The sequence below is a fragment of the Anas acuta genome, chromosome 23 (genome assembly GCF_963932015.1).
Source record: "Anas acuta chromosome 23, bAnaAcu1.1, whole genome shotgun sequence".
Classification (NCBI taxonomy): Eukaryota; Metazoa; Chordata; class Aves; order Anseriformes; family Anatidae; genus Anas; species Anas acuta.
The window spans coordinates 1,418,706-1,431,769 of NC_089001.1; the positions used below are offsets into that span (position 1 = coordinate 1,418,706).

At 50.8% G+C, this 13,064-nt stretch overlaps 1 long non-coding RNA gene across 4 annotated transcripts in view; it reads left to right on the forward strand.

Annotated features, from left to right (window-relative positions):
• The window catches only part of LOC137843666 (uncharacterized), an 82,500-nt gene that overhangs the window by 15,479 nt on the left and 53,957 nt on the right, over positions 1-13,064 (forward strand). For 3 of the 4 annotated variants that reach the window (XR_011089610.1, XR_011089611.1, XR_011089612.1), the window contains one exon: positions 187-661. This is a non-coding gene — a long non-coding RNA (uncharacterized lncRNA). Of the gene's footprint in view, positions 1-186; positions 662-11,827; positions 12,056-13,064 lie in introns of those variants that run through there. The other variant, XR_011089614.1, reaches the window with a different exon arrangement.

Here is a 13,064-nt window from a genome sequence, read left to right on the forward strand (position 1 = left end):
AGAGCCGCGGTGCCCAGGGCCGAAATCCCCGTCTGGGGTCAGCTACGCAATTACTGGGACAAGCGTGCTGGGGAAAATGATAAAGTTTTGCTTACTGACAACTGGAAGAGGGAAATAGAGGGAAAAAGTGCACATTATTGTTTGCCAGATATCGTTTGCTGAGCTCTACTTTTGTTCTTTTATCAGAGGACTAACCTGCGATAAGCGCCACGCTCCCTCCGCTATCTTGAGCAGCTGGTAGCGGATTCATTTCCCTGCCGAGCACAGGGCTCGTTTCTGGTGGCTCTAATGAGGAGGAAGGCAAATCCAGCCTGGCGAGCAAGTGTCTGTTACACCTCTCTCGAAGAAAAGATTTTTAGAGATGGATTAAATGGGTTTGGGGAAAATGTCTTCGGGATTGGAGATACAAATGGCTTTTTGAGCAAAACAAAAGCATTCATTTTTAAAGCCCAAACTGTTTCATTAAACATGTTCAGGCTTTGTTTGTTTATGTCAGAAGTGATAGGCTCGTTCGGGCCTGAAAATTGAAAACTTTTAAGTGTTCTATCTTGGACTTTCAATGAAAAAGCAAATCCTTTTCAAAGGTGGTATGGAAGAATAAGAACAATTAAAAATTTATTTCCTGGGAGAAAAAACATTATTAGAGCTATTGAAAAAGGAAGTTCATGTGTGTATTTTCGGGCAAACTTCTCTCGCCTTTCAAGGTACGAGCTCTCGTCTGGTCTGAATAGAATAGCACAGGGGTCCTTTTGTGCCATTTGAAGCTGGGGAAGGGAGGCTGTCTAGGGATGCAGAAATGCTTTGCTAACACCTGACATTTGAGGCAATCTGCCCTTTTCCAAAGGCAAACTCCTTAGAAGTATTTTCATGAGCGATAGAGATAATCAGGCTGAAATCCCAGCTCCCCTGAAATCAATGGACTCTTTTTCAGCGACCTTAATGGGGCCGGCGCTTCTCTCCTAATCTCTGCCAGCGCTGAATTAGCAGCAGCACGGGGTAGAGCTGCCAGGGGATGGGGAGCACAGTGGTGCTGTAGCTGCTCTTCCTCGCTCCGTCAGCAGGGAGCTTCCCGAATCTGAAGGAAAGAGTGGGGAGAGGGACCTGGGACAGAAAGGAACCTGCTGAAGTGATTAACCCAAAGTAATTCCAAGAGCTACGGGGGCTAGGACTAGAAAGGGAATGTGGGCATGCAGAATAGACAAAGCAAGCGAGGCAAAACCCAGACTTGAAAGACCAAAAGGGAAGACTGACCTTACCCAAAATCAAGGAAAGGTGATGTGAAAGTCAGCCTTGAAGCTGCGATAATGCTGCAGAGCCACTCCGGAGAGGGAGGATGCTGCTCTGGGAAAGGGCGCGATGTCGAACTTCAAACAGGCTGTCACCTGAGTGTCACCTGGGTTTCACACTGTTTATCTTACACCCATAGCATACCTGATCATCTGGAAAAAAACAGATGTAGCTTGTGACTGTCTTCAGGAGCTAGGAAATAGTTAAAGGCTGCATGCTGCCTGGTAATTCAGCAAAAGATTTAAGGACAGGCCGTGACCTCCTTCCAGGGTTGAGACAAGTCAGAGCAAACCTCGGGGCACCGCAGCCTGTGCTGGGAGCAGGGGAGCTCTTTGGGTTGTGCTGCTCACGAATCTGCAGCTTCCCCTTGCCCGCCGCGCTGTCAGGAGCCTGCGGCGGAGCCGAGCACGGCACCAGCTCCTCGCTGGCCTGTTAGGGACCATCGCTGCCGTGCTGGGCTCAGCCTGCGGCAGCAGTGGATGTCAGGTCTGCCTGTGCATGTGTGAAAAGCTGATGGGCTTTTCACAGCATCCTTTTGCTCATACAGGGCTCGTGGGGCTGGTCGTGCGTGTTTCCCATCTGCACCGCTGTCTGAACAAGCCCTTCCCCGTGCTGCCGTGACACCTCCTCTCCAGGCTCTGCAGTTTTGGCCTCTCTGCTAACAGAAGTGTAATGAGTGCCAGCGCTACCTTGTAGCCCTACAAAAGGGAACTCTTGCTCCCTTCCTGACGTGCCCCAGATGCGCTGTATTTCCCCGGAGGGTTTTGCATAGGCTGCCGAAGTGCCCGGGGAGATCAGCAGCTCGGCTGCTGGCCGAGATGTGTGCTGCATCGCCAAAGGGACAGGGCAGTGCCTGGAGCCGCTGTGCTCTGCATAAAGCAGGCGCCGTGCTCGGAGCGCGCTGCTTGATGGAACATTGGTAGTCAGCGTGCAGCTCCACTGCTGCTGATCTGATCGCGGGTGAGGGTCCCGATACAACCAGCTGTGCAAAGCCGAGGCTCTGCAGTCGCACGGGGTTCCTTCTCCAGGGCCATGCCATAGTTGTGCCCCCTCGCTGATGGAGCAGCCCAAGCCCTCTGCTGAGCACGTGCTTCCAGGGGAAGCAGCCTCTCTGGGGATGCTCAGCAGCCGACCTGTGTCTGTCCTTAATTACAGCCCCAAACCCTCAGCTCCTGCAGGACTCAGCATCTCCCCCAGACCCCGGGGAGGGATGGATGCGCCCTCGCCCAGCTGCCTGGCTTGGCCTGGAGAGGCTGGCGGTGCCGAGCCAGCGTGGCTCCAGCTGATGTGTCTGCTCACAGAGCCTTTGTAGCTGCCTGGTGGGGACTTGTAACCAGAGAGCTCTCCCGTGGTCTGTTCCTAGGGGGGATTTTGAGCTCTGTTGATAAAAATTCAGCATCTTTCATCCACACAGGCAGTGATTATGCTCCAGCTGGTGAGAATCCCCTTGCCAGGGGAGCAGGATCCGCGCCCCACCACGACTGGGCAGAAATCTTTCTTCTACTTAGTGAATCCTTTGGTTTTCATCCTGTTTCCAAGGGACAATAATCTGCAGAGTGTAAGGTCACTCGCAGCTCCGATTCGGTGGAGAAGGATGAAGAGGAAACGTATCGCAGCTCTGTGCTTTGTTCCCCTCCAAGCCCAGGCTGGAATCCAGGCCGGCTTGGCTGACACTGCCCGTGCAAAGCCTGCAGCTCGCAGCCTGTACCTGAACCCTGCTCGGGAGCACAATGCGGCAGATAAACAGCGGTGGGGTCTGGAGGACTGGGTTCTGCAGCTCGGCCAGAGCGTGTATTGATCCTGCTAACAAAAGAAACACATTTAGAACAAGACAAAACTAAGCAGCCCTTTGTAAAGCGAAAGCAGCTGGCTCAACTAATTAAATGTTAAAAATTCCAGCAAGACGAGCGTACCAGAAAATAAACAGGCATTGGAGCCAGGAGAGAAAGCGTTGGAAATGATCTATGCGTTTCCCTGTCTCTGCATGCGTTTGTGTGGATGCTGGCACCGGCGTGGCCGCGCGTTCACGTGTCCCTGCTGATGTGTGTTGGTGAGTGAGTTTCCACATTGATCCCTGCAGTGGGAAACCACTGGGCTGTGCACCCATGCATCACCCAATGCCTTTTGTGTCTGTGTTCACGTATGCATCTGGCTATAGGGACGAGCGGTGCTTGCCTTCCTGAGCTCGCTGCCAGGCTGCAGGTGCTCCCCGGGGTGCCCACGCCGGTGGGGTGCTGCCTGCAAAGCGAGCCTGTCTGGGTGGCGTGTGCCGGGAGGCATTTCCATTAGGCTTTATTTAATGGCTTGGGGGAGGGGGGTAAATATTTGTTGGCAGTGGTTTTGCAAATCGCCACTTTGCAGGGAGGAAATAAGAGCCATCCATTTGTGCTAGCACTATTAAAGATTTTCTATAAAGTGCCTACATTTCCAGTACAGCTGAATGGATTTCATTGCAGAAAACTGTTAGGGCAGAGAAGCACAGTGGAGGAAAATATCATATACTATGATTCACAAACACATAAAAATACCCTTCCCAGTTCGTCTGTTCTTCCGCCGCACAACAAACACCTTGTGAGTCATTCTCTAACGTATGGACGCATTTGAAAATGGAAGTTGGATTTGAACATTATTCATTAAGGCCTCGGATTAGTTCACTTCTCTGCTTAGCTCCTAAAAGCTAGCATGCCAAGTCAGGCTAAAACACATTTTAAGGCTGTCTTGGTCACAAGACAACTCTAACAGCCACTGTATTTTTCTACATCAATATTTCTGTATTGAGCTTAAAAAAGCAAAAAAAAAAAAAAAGAAGCAGCTTAATTCCTTGCTCCTTGCATTGAATTAATCAGATATCTGAATGTAGGTGGAGAAAGAAAATCAACATTTTTCTTGGCAGGCACATCTAACTTCAAGGGCCATAGCTCTTCCAGCAGACAGGATTGCAATGTTTAGATGATAAAGGAAAGGGATGGAGGCTGTCCGTGGGGTGGCTGCCATCTGAATTCCCAGTGGCTGGTAATGGTAACAATCAAGACATTCCTAAAGAGCCGGTAGGCTAATTTGCAATCAGACATTGATATGGCAGTTTTTACAAACACATCAACTCCTACCTTGGAAGAATTGTTACTGGGAAGTTATATTCGCTATTTTACTTATTTTACTGCCTGTCTCACAGAGACAACACCGTGTGGTGATGGCTGTAAACCCCTGATGCAATTAACATGTTAGTTGGGCAGGAACAAACCAGTCTGCCACCATAAAAATAATTTTTAGCAAACCTGGAATTGGTATTTCCCAAAACTTGGAATTGTGCACTTCTTTATGTTGCTCAGTGCTCTTGAACTTTGACGTCAGAGCTAAAGTTGGAGACGAGCTCCAGGGCTATGCCGAGCGGTCGCAACAGATGCGTGCTTTGTGCTGTGCAGCAGGGAGCACACGAGTGATTCCTCTCAGGAGCAGAAGCACAACCAAGGAGGATGCTGCAACCTGCTCCGAGCCCTGCCAGGTGCCTCAAAGCCCTTTTCCTGCCCCCGTAGCCTCGGTGCTGCTCCCGGGGTTGCAAGCTGTGTGGTTCTGAGCCCCTGCTGGTGGTGGTGCCTGGTTCTGCCCAGCCTGCGGCGATGCTCCGCTGTGTGGGGGAGAAGTGCAGCGTGGTGGCAGAGGGAAAACAGCCCCAAACAGATGCCATTTAATTCGCAGCTTAAACATAAGTACAGGAAAGCTTGGTAACTGGCACTGCAGTTAGGCGTGAGGCTGCGGCAACATCTCCTTTCCACTGCCAATGGGTAAAAACATCACAGCTGTGCTTACTGCTGTTCCTGTGTATATTTAGTTTCATTTAATGACAGTGTGGGGCATTTTGATACAAACATATGGATGATGTGACCATGTTTCGATGATCACTCAGCTAACCAGTTGCTGTACCCGGTGTACCACGATGCCTGGTTCCATGTGAGGGACTGGAAATGGCTGTCCTGGGCACCCAGGTAAGGTTTCTGTTGCAGCGCTTTGACCACTGGAAGTGTCCCCTAAGGTCAGTTTTCTTCCAGGCTATGAGCAGAAGAGATACGGGATGATGGAGGCACCAAATTGGAGCAAACCAAGCGGGCAGCATGGCAGTGCTGGGGGTGTCAAACACTTGCTGTCAGCCGGCTGAACAAGCTATAGGCCGAGGCAGCAGTTCCTCTGAATAATTTCATAGGACCTCTGTGAGAAGCATGAGCAGCTTGTGGGCAAAGAATCAAAATTCGTAGAATAAATGATACGCGCTAAATTATTTGCCCAGCTTTGCTGATGATCTGCAGTTAAAAAAGTTGGAGAGAGCTGAGCTGATCCGTGCATAAACAACATACGGGTGCTCTCAGTCGGGAGGCACTTCGTTTTTGGAGAGGGGGAGCTGCAGCCCCGGGGTCTGGCGTGCCCCCCACTCCCTGGCCCTGCTGGTGTGAGCACACCCCTGGCCTGTGGTGTCTGTTCATGGGATGGGGAGATTTCACACCTGGTGCCAGGGCTGAGCGCTGCCTCGCAGAGAAATTGTAGTACCAACATGTATGCGAACATAAAGCTGTAGTTAACAGCTCGGGGTGGTTTACCACAACATTACTCAGCTACCTGCAGTTTCACAGTGATGTTTCTATGTGTGAGATGGATTTACTGTTTGCTAACCGAATGAAATGAGGTTTATGACATTATCTATACTGTTATAGAGCACTTAATGTCATAAATAGAGTTCAGCCTAAACATTAGAGCAGGCACTCCAGTTACTGCGCGCTGCTTTTTCAGCCCCAGTGCCCAGAAATAGTGCCCGTCCTCTACCTAAGGTTGCAGAAGAGTGGCACAGACCTGCAGTAGTGAGGCAGGGGTCAGAGAAGTACCCAAGTTTGATTTGTTTCCCATTCAGCCATGAAGACGAAGATGATCAGACAAATATTTGGGGAAAGCAGTGTTTTGCAGTTCAAATCCACTGATCCATAAACACTGTGAATATGACCCTGCATATGCAGGCGATGCTCCCAGCTCTGTGTAAGACACTTTAATGTGCTTTTAGTCCAGTCAAGAGCATGTCCAGGGTTTGCAGGCTGAATGATGCTGCTTGCAGAGATCTAGAGTCGTGTTCCTCATACGTTTGACCAAACTTTAGCTTGCACTGTGAAGAAGAGGCAGCACATGGTGGGTCAGTCCATTGAGGGTATTTTATTGAACCTGATGATGAATTGCATCTTGATGACTTCCTCTACATCAATGGAGCTGAACTGGCTTGGGGAAACTGTTTGATTTAAGAAGAATAGGCCTAATTTTGGAAGTGCTTCACACCCATCAATCTAAGTGAAATTCATTTATCTGAGGCACAGCTGATATGTCTCCCATTTACATAGTATTAAGTACCTCAAAGTCCTTGATATATTGAAACTCACAGCAGGGGAAAAGGCTAGTGTTGCCATCCCCATTTCACAGATGGAGAAGAGAATTCACAGTGTAATCAAATAAGTCACCAAGCCAGAGCAGGCTTCTGCCCCCAGACAAAAAGCTGCCTCTGCTCACAGCCTGCTGCTCCAGCGTGCTGGCCATTCCTCTGGATGCATACAGCTCTGAGCATCCCATGTCCTTGCTCACCTTTTTTCCCATGAAATGGGAAAAGAAGTTCTCCAGGTAATTAAATGTCTCACTAGTGAAACCTTTATCACCGAACGCCAACATTTGGCTGCCCAGGCCCTTTGCTTGTAGCCCCCCTCAGCTTGCTGGTCGCCACCGCTACCTGCGCCTCGCTGGCGGCACACGCGCTGCTGCAGAAATAATCACGCGTCAGAAAAATCCATTAAGAGACAGCGACAATGTGTATTGTGAAGTGACCTTTAGGGCCCTTGATTCCACCTAGCTAATGATCGCTTGGGGAAGGAGGGGCTGAGCAGGGATGCGGAGCGAGGGTAGCAGTAGGATGGTGAGGGAGCGGGTAGGAGCCTGCCCCGGGAGAAGCCCCCCCAGCTCTAATGTAGAAGTCACAAATACATGAGCCTGGAAACTGTATTAGTGGAGAGGTTTTAAATCAGAGTGGACAAAGCAGCTGTGCATGCATTTGGGCCTGACATGTAGCAGGAGAATGGACAGAAGGAGTCTTCAAAGTATTTTCCATCCCTGATTTAATGTGATTTTATGAAGTGTTTGGAATAGTGGCTGAAAAGCAGGGCTGGAAGGCAGACTGGGAATCACAGCGGTATCTGATGGAAGAGATATTTAGAGGGAAGAGACATATGGCATCTTAAATAAAAAGAACCTACTCAGTGCTTAATCTCCACTTGAAAAACATCCAGGACAGACTCGTCCATCTACCATCGCACACCCCACCATGCAGCCTGCTGTCCGATGATGCAGACGCCGCAGTCAGTGCCATGGCTTTTCCCTGCCTCTACCTGGCTTGTCTAGCCCCTTCCAAACCACAAACCAGTGTGACATGGCACCGAGGTGCAGCCCAGCAGCACTCCCTGTGTGCAAGGACAAAGCAGGCTGGCAGGCACCCCAGCCCCACAGCCCTTGGGAGGTGATGGCCTCTCCGTCTCCATCCCGGGCTGTGCTGGGTGCTGCTCTTGGAAGGGCAGGGGGTGGGGAATGATTTTTCATTCACCGCAGAGTGCTGCTGTTTCACCAGCTAATGTTCCCCTCTCGCTGCCTGCTCATACGCACCGATTTATGGTCTAGCTTGAGACTAACAACTCTGCAAATCAGTGGCGAGGTGGGGTTTTGTTTTCACATTCCCCTCAGCCAAGGACTGGAGTATTGATGAATGTCTAGCTCTGGTTTGATGTGAAAACATTTATTATGGTGCTTGGGACTAGGTTATCGGGCAGCATGCAGGCGAGGGCAGCCGGGGCAGGTGGGACAGCAGGAGGGCACAATCCCACCTCCGGGGAGCAGTGGTCGGATGGAGGAGAAGGATGGGGGAGAGGAAGCGACAGCAGGGCTCCAGGGCCTCGCAAAAGCTCCCTGACTTCCGTGAGCTTCTCTTTTGCAAAGAAAAAAGCAAGGCTGCTCCAAGGAGGAATTCCCGGGAGCCCTGGAGTTGAGCAGCTTTAAGGAGCAGGGCTGGGAATTGGAGCTCGCTCCCCCCCCTCTCCTCAGGTCCTGACAAAAATTCAGCCCAAGTCAGCAGCTGGAGGTGGGGAGGCTGGGCAGAGGGTGGGGGCGAGGACAAGGGGCTTTGGCCCCCTCAGCAGCCTCAGTTTGTCAGCCTGCCCTTAGAGCCCTGCTCTTGGTGGCCTGAAAAGAGAAGTAGTCTGGAAAAACAAGTGCCTCTTTCCCGCAACCCTCTGTGGGCACTTAGGGCAATGATGAAATATTCTAGCAATCACATAATGTTTATTTAATGCCAAAACTATCCTAGCCACTTTATAAACAAGCATGAGTAATGGGAGAGAGAGGGGAGCAGAAGTTTCTCTTTCTTCCTCTCAGATCTTCTGAGTATGCAGTTCTGCCTTGATTTATCCTTGTTGCAACCTTATTGACTTACTGGGGATGTAAATCAAGCAAACCAACACTTTACCCGGAATTCCAGTTATTTATACAGAGATTGAAAGGATATAATTACAGCTGCTAAATACGGCCAGGCAGAGAGGAGAGGCACAGGTGTCCATCGTCTTGGAGATTAGGGATGGAAAAGTCCACTCTGGCACCCTGCCCATCTCTGCGGATTAGAGCTCGCTTTTGCTTTTGCTGCTCTGCTGACGTGGGGGATGCGGGAGCAGCAGCCCTGGGCTGACATACGGAGCTTGGATATATTTAGTGCTTGGCAGGCAGTCCATCAGGCTTTTGGAAAGGGCCTAGCAGTGACTCTTTCTCATTCTCCATCTCGTATGTCCAACCTGTTCTGGGAAGAGGCCTGCAGAGAAGCAGTAGATAAATCCTACGTGTGACTCCTTTCACCTCTCAGCCGGGAGCCAGTGCAGCTCCTGCGGGGTGTAGGCACCTGCGTGTGCTGTCACCGTGTGTGTGGCAGCAGGTGTGAGCTCGTGTGTGTGTGCAGCAGGAGCACACAAGTGCATCCCAGCCTGGGGATGCTCCCAAATGGGGTCAGTGGGGGTTGGGTCCATCCAGCCCCGTGGCTGCAAAATTGCAGAAACAAGCAGCTGTCAATAGCTCCAGAGATGTGCTGGCATCAGGTAAGATGGTGCTGCTGGTGGGGACCTTCCCAATGCAGAGCCAAGGATCCACCCCAGGTCACCTCACCTAAAAACAACATCCCAGCCCCAGGGGAGGGGGAGCAGCAAATCTTTTTCCTCCTACAAATGTCCCCTTGGCATTAAGTGCTGACAACTGATGACGTTGCCTGTCTTGAGGTTGTTGTGGTGGTGGGAGCAGGAGAGCAGAGGTGGGACCGAGCAGTGTGTCACCTTCCAGCGGGGGACACGAGGGACTGGGCAGGAGCTGGCTGGGCCGCTGGGACCTCAAAGTCTTCCTGACATCATCTTCATTAGCTGATTCGCTCCGACCGCTTGGGAAAAGCTCCTGACAAATGATTTAGAGTCCCAGCGAAAGCGCGGCGCAGTGGGAGATGTCTCTGGCCACTGGTGACCAGCTGCCAAGCAAACTTTCTTTGCTTCTCACCCGGGCGCTAAATTAGTCTCCCTCCACAGAACAGCAATCTGCTGTTAATTAAGGAATATCTGTGGAGGTGACAACAGCAGCCTGGACGAAAAGTAGAACACGGGAGACTTTTCCCTTGCTGTTTGCTCCGTCCTGCTGGCTGATGGCAGCCCCAAAGCCCAGCCTGCAGCCGGGATGGCAGCGGCAGGCGCAGGAGCCTGCGTGCGGGCTGTGTGCGCCCTGCCCACGCCGCTCCTGCCCGCGCGCCGCCAGGATGGCACATTAAAATAAAACTGTTACATGCTCGAAGGGATTTCAGCTATGGATGGGATGGTGGGAAAGAGATTAACGGCGCTTCTTCCCCCCTGGTACCAGCTTGACTGGCAGCTTGGGTAAAGAAGAGCCCACTCTAAACGCTCCCAGGGGCCCCGGGAGGAACTCATTACGTCTAGACTGGCAGTAGCCGGCAGTTCTGCTTTGTGAGCTGTGAAACTAATGTTTATCCACCACTCAGTTAGACTCAGCACCATTTAAAGAGTTCGGGGTATTAAGCAGGAGGAATAAGAAGTATATTACCCGGCGTGCTGTTAAGGCACACCTTCGGGAGGACGGGAGCAGGACCTGGTCCCCATCAGCAGCTGCGAGCGAGCCCAGCAGGAGGGGCTGGCTAAGGAGCAATAAGCAGAAAGAGAAGTGACTGTGCAGGAGGTACTGGAGGGGTGGCACAGCTACACTGCTGCCCCAAACACTGCCAGGTGCCCTGGGGCTGGGGAAGGAGGGAAGGAGCTGCACAGACAGCTCTTGGGAAGGCAATTCCCCTGAGAATGAGGCTCTTGGCTACTTGGGGAAGTCTGGAGAGAGCAAGGAGTGCAAAAGGGAAGGCAAAAGAGAGCAGCAGGAAGGAAGAGGGAGTTGGAACACGCTCCCAGAGCCTGTCCTGTTTCATTATTTATTTATCTGTTTGTTTGCAATCAGTGATGACCCCTGACACATTTTGCCTGTGAGTTTGTTCAGCAGGGAGCTCAGCAAGCAGAGGGCCTGGGGCTGCCAGCAGCACCACCCAGCAGTGCTGGCAGGGTGATGGGTGCACGACACGGGGATGGAGGATGAGGCACGAGCCCGAGGCTGGACCACTGCTTGGTCATCAGGAGCACTGCTACCCAGGGATCTTACCCGGCTGGTCACCCAGAGAGGACTTTACAGCTAGATCCTGGCTCTCCTGCTGACCGCTGGTGCAATCAATGGCTGTTAGCGATGTGTCTGCTCTGCAGACTGGGGATTAAAGCGGCTCCCAGAGCTGCATACATCAGTCCATTTGGGAAGCTCGGGAGGGGAGAGAGGAGCTGTGATGGGAAGGAGCAGAGAAAGAGCCAAGCTGTGTGCCCGAATGCATGATGATAGGTTATTTCCAAATGTTTTAAATAAGAAAAAAAAATATATTGGCCCCCTACTGGCTTCTTTCTTAATCATCCTCAGCTGGCAAATACAAAGAGATGTTCCCGTTGTTACCGTTTTAGGAGCAGTAGGGAGAAGGCTGCTGCATGCCATACATCCTGGGTAATTACAGGGGCTGGCTGGAAATTTTCCACCTAAATGTTTTCCCAGTATAAAACAGGGTCTCAACAAAAGTGCAAATTTGCATGTGAAAATGGAAGTGAAAAAAAAAACAACAACTGACATTTCCAAGTGAAAAATGTCTCGTCTTTCCATTCGAGAGTAAATGTCCCTGTTTAGTTTTCCATTGCACTTCGGGGGCTGGGGGTGGGGAACAGATACTGAAATATCTGAATCTGCTATGGAAAGGAGATGCTGATTTTTCAAAAGGAAATTGCATAGCAGAAATAGCTTAAAACCCAAAATAAATCCAGGGTTGTCAGAGTCTTCAGTATCAGTTTTAATTATTACTCTAGTGGGATTTTCTCGGAGATTATATTTCCACAGTGGTAACTGTTCTCGCTTTATTTTATAGCCTTGGCTATTTGTTAGCTGCGAACAAGCATGATCGCTGCTGAGAAGAGTTCTCAGGATGTGTTCAAAAGCAGAAGGCGCCGACTTTCATCTGCCCCCTTACAGCGAGCGCTGCCGCCTTCCCCAGCACGAGCAGCCCTGCCTGCACTCGCCTGCTGCCCTGCAGCCTAATCCTGCAGCCCCGAGGATGTGCTGACATCGGCCGGGTGGCTCGGTGCCTCGGATAAAGGTGCTTCAGTGTTTTGCTGCGGCAGAGCCTGAGAGCGGCAGGGTTTGGGGCTTTGTAGTGCTTGCAGGATTCGGCCCTTGTAAGTTATGTGCCAACAGAGGGAGGGAAATGGGAAGCCAGGGACAGCTCGCTGCAACGCATAGCCCGCGTCTCTCCAGTCCCATAATTTTTGTTGGGAAGTTTTATCTTTTTAATTTGTTACATATCATGCATCGTCTGATTAATTATTGCTTCTCTGCGGGGAGGACTAGAGTTTATAGAGCAATATAGCACCAGTGTTAGCTTTATACACCCTCAAAGCCCAGAGGACGCTTGGCAGAGTACTTATGCAACGTTCTGTCGATAATAATGACTCAGCATTTGGCCAGTTTGTGGGTATATCAGAAGCACTTTATTAAAATGTGCATAGTATACGCATTGAGCATAAATACAGCCAGGAGCTGTGGAGCACGATGCTGTGTGCCCATCAGATGGGGCCGGGTGCCTGCAGCCCCCCCCTCGCCTCCACGAAGCCCCAGCAAGGCAGAGGTTTAATTGCTGCCGTGGCCTGGGACGCATCAAGCCGCCTGGCGTGTCCTTCAGTGCCGAGAATGCAGAAATAGCCACAATAAAATTCCCTTTACAGCCACATCCCTCAGTCAGCTGCGTAAGAGCCCTCTCCCTGAAGAAGTGTTCCCTTACAGCAAACGATATTAAGAAGGTTGTATAAGTGATTGGGGAAGGTGCTGCGGCAGGACTAACAGCAATGAAATGCAGTTGAACATTTCCAGCGCTGAGTAAACCATATGTCTTCATAATTTGATTGTGCCCCGGTCCCCTAGGTGCCTCCCAGCTCTATTGAACACCGATGGAGTTATTTAGAATCATAAATAATATTATCAAAGAGGGTCTACTGGGTAAACAGAGTCAGTGTATAAATTGTTGGAGCGCGATATTGATTGTTCTTAGCTGACTAATGAATTATTCTGTTTAAGGGCCCATGGAAATAATGTTCAACGTTTTTGAGGCG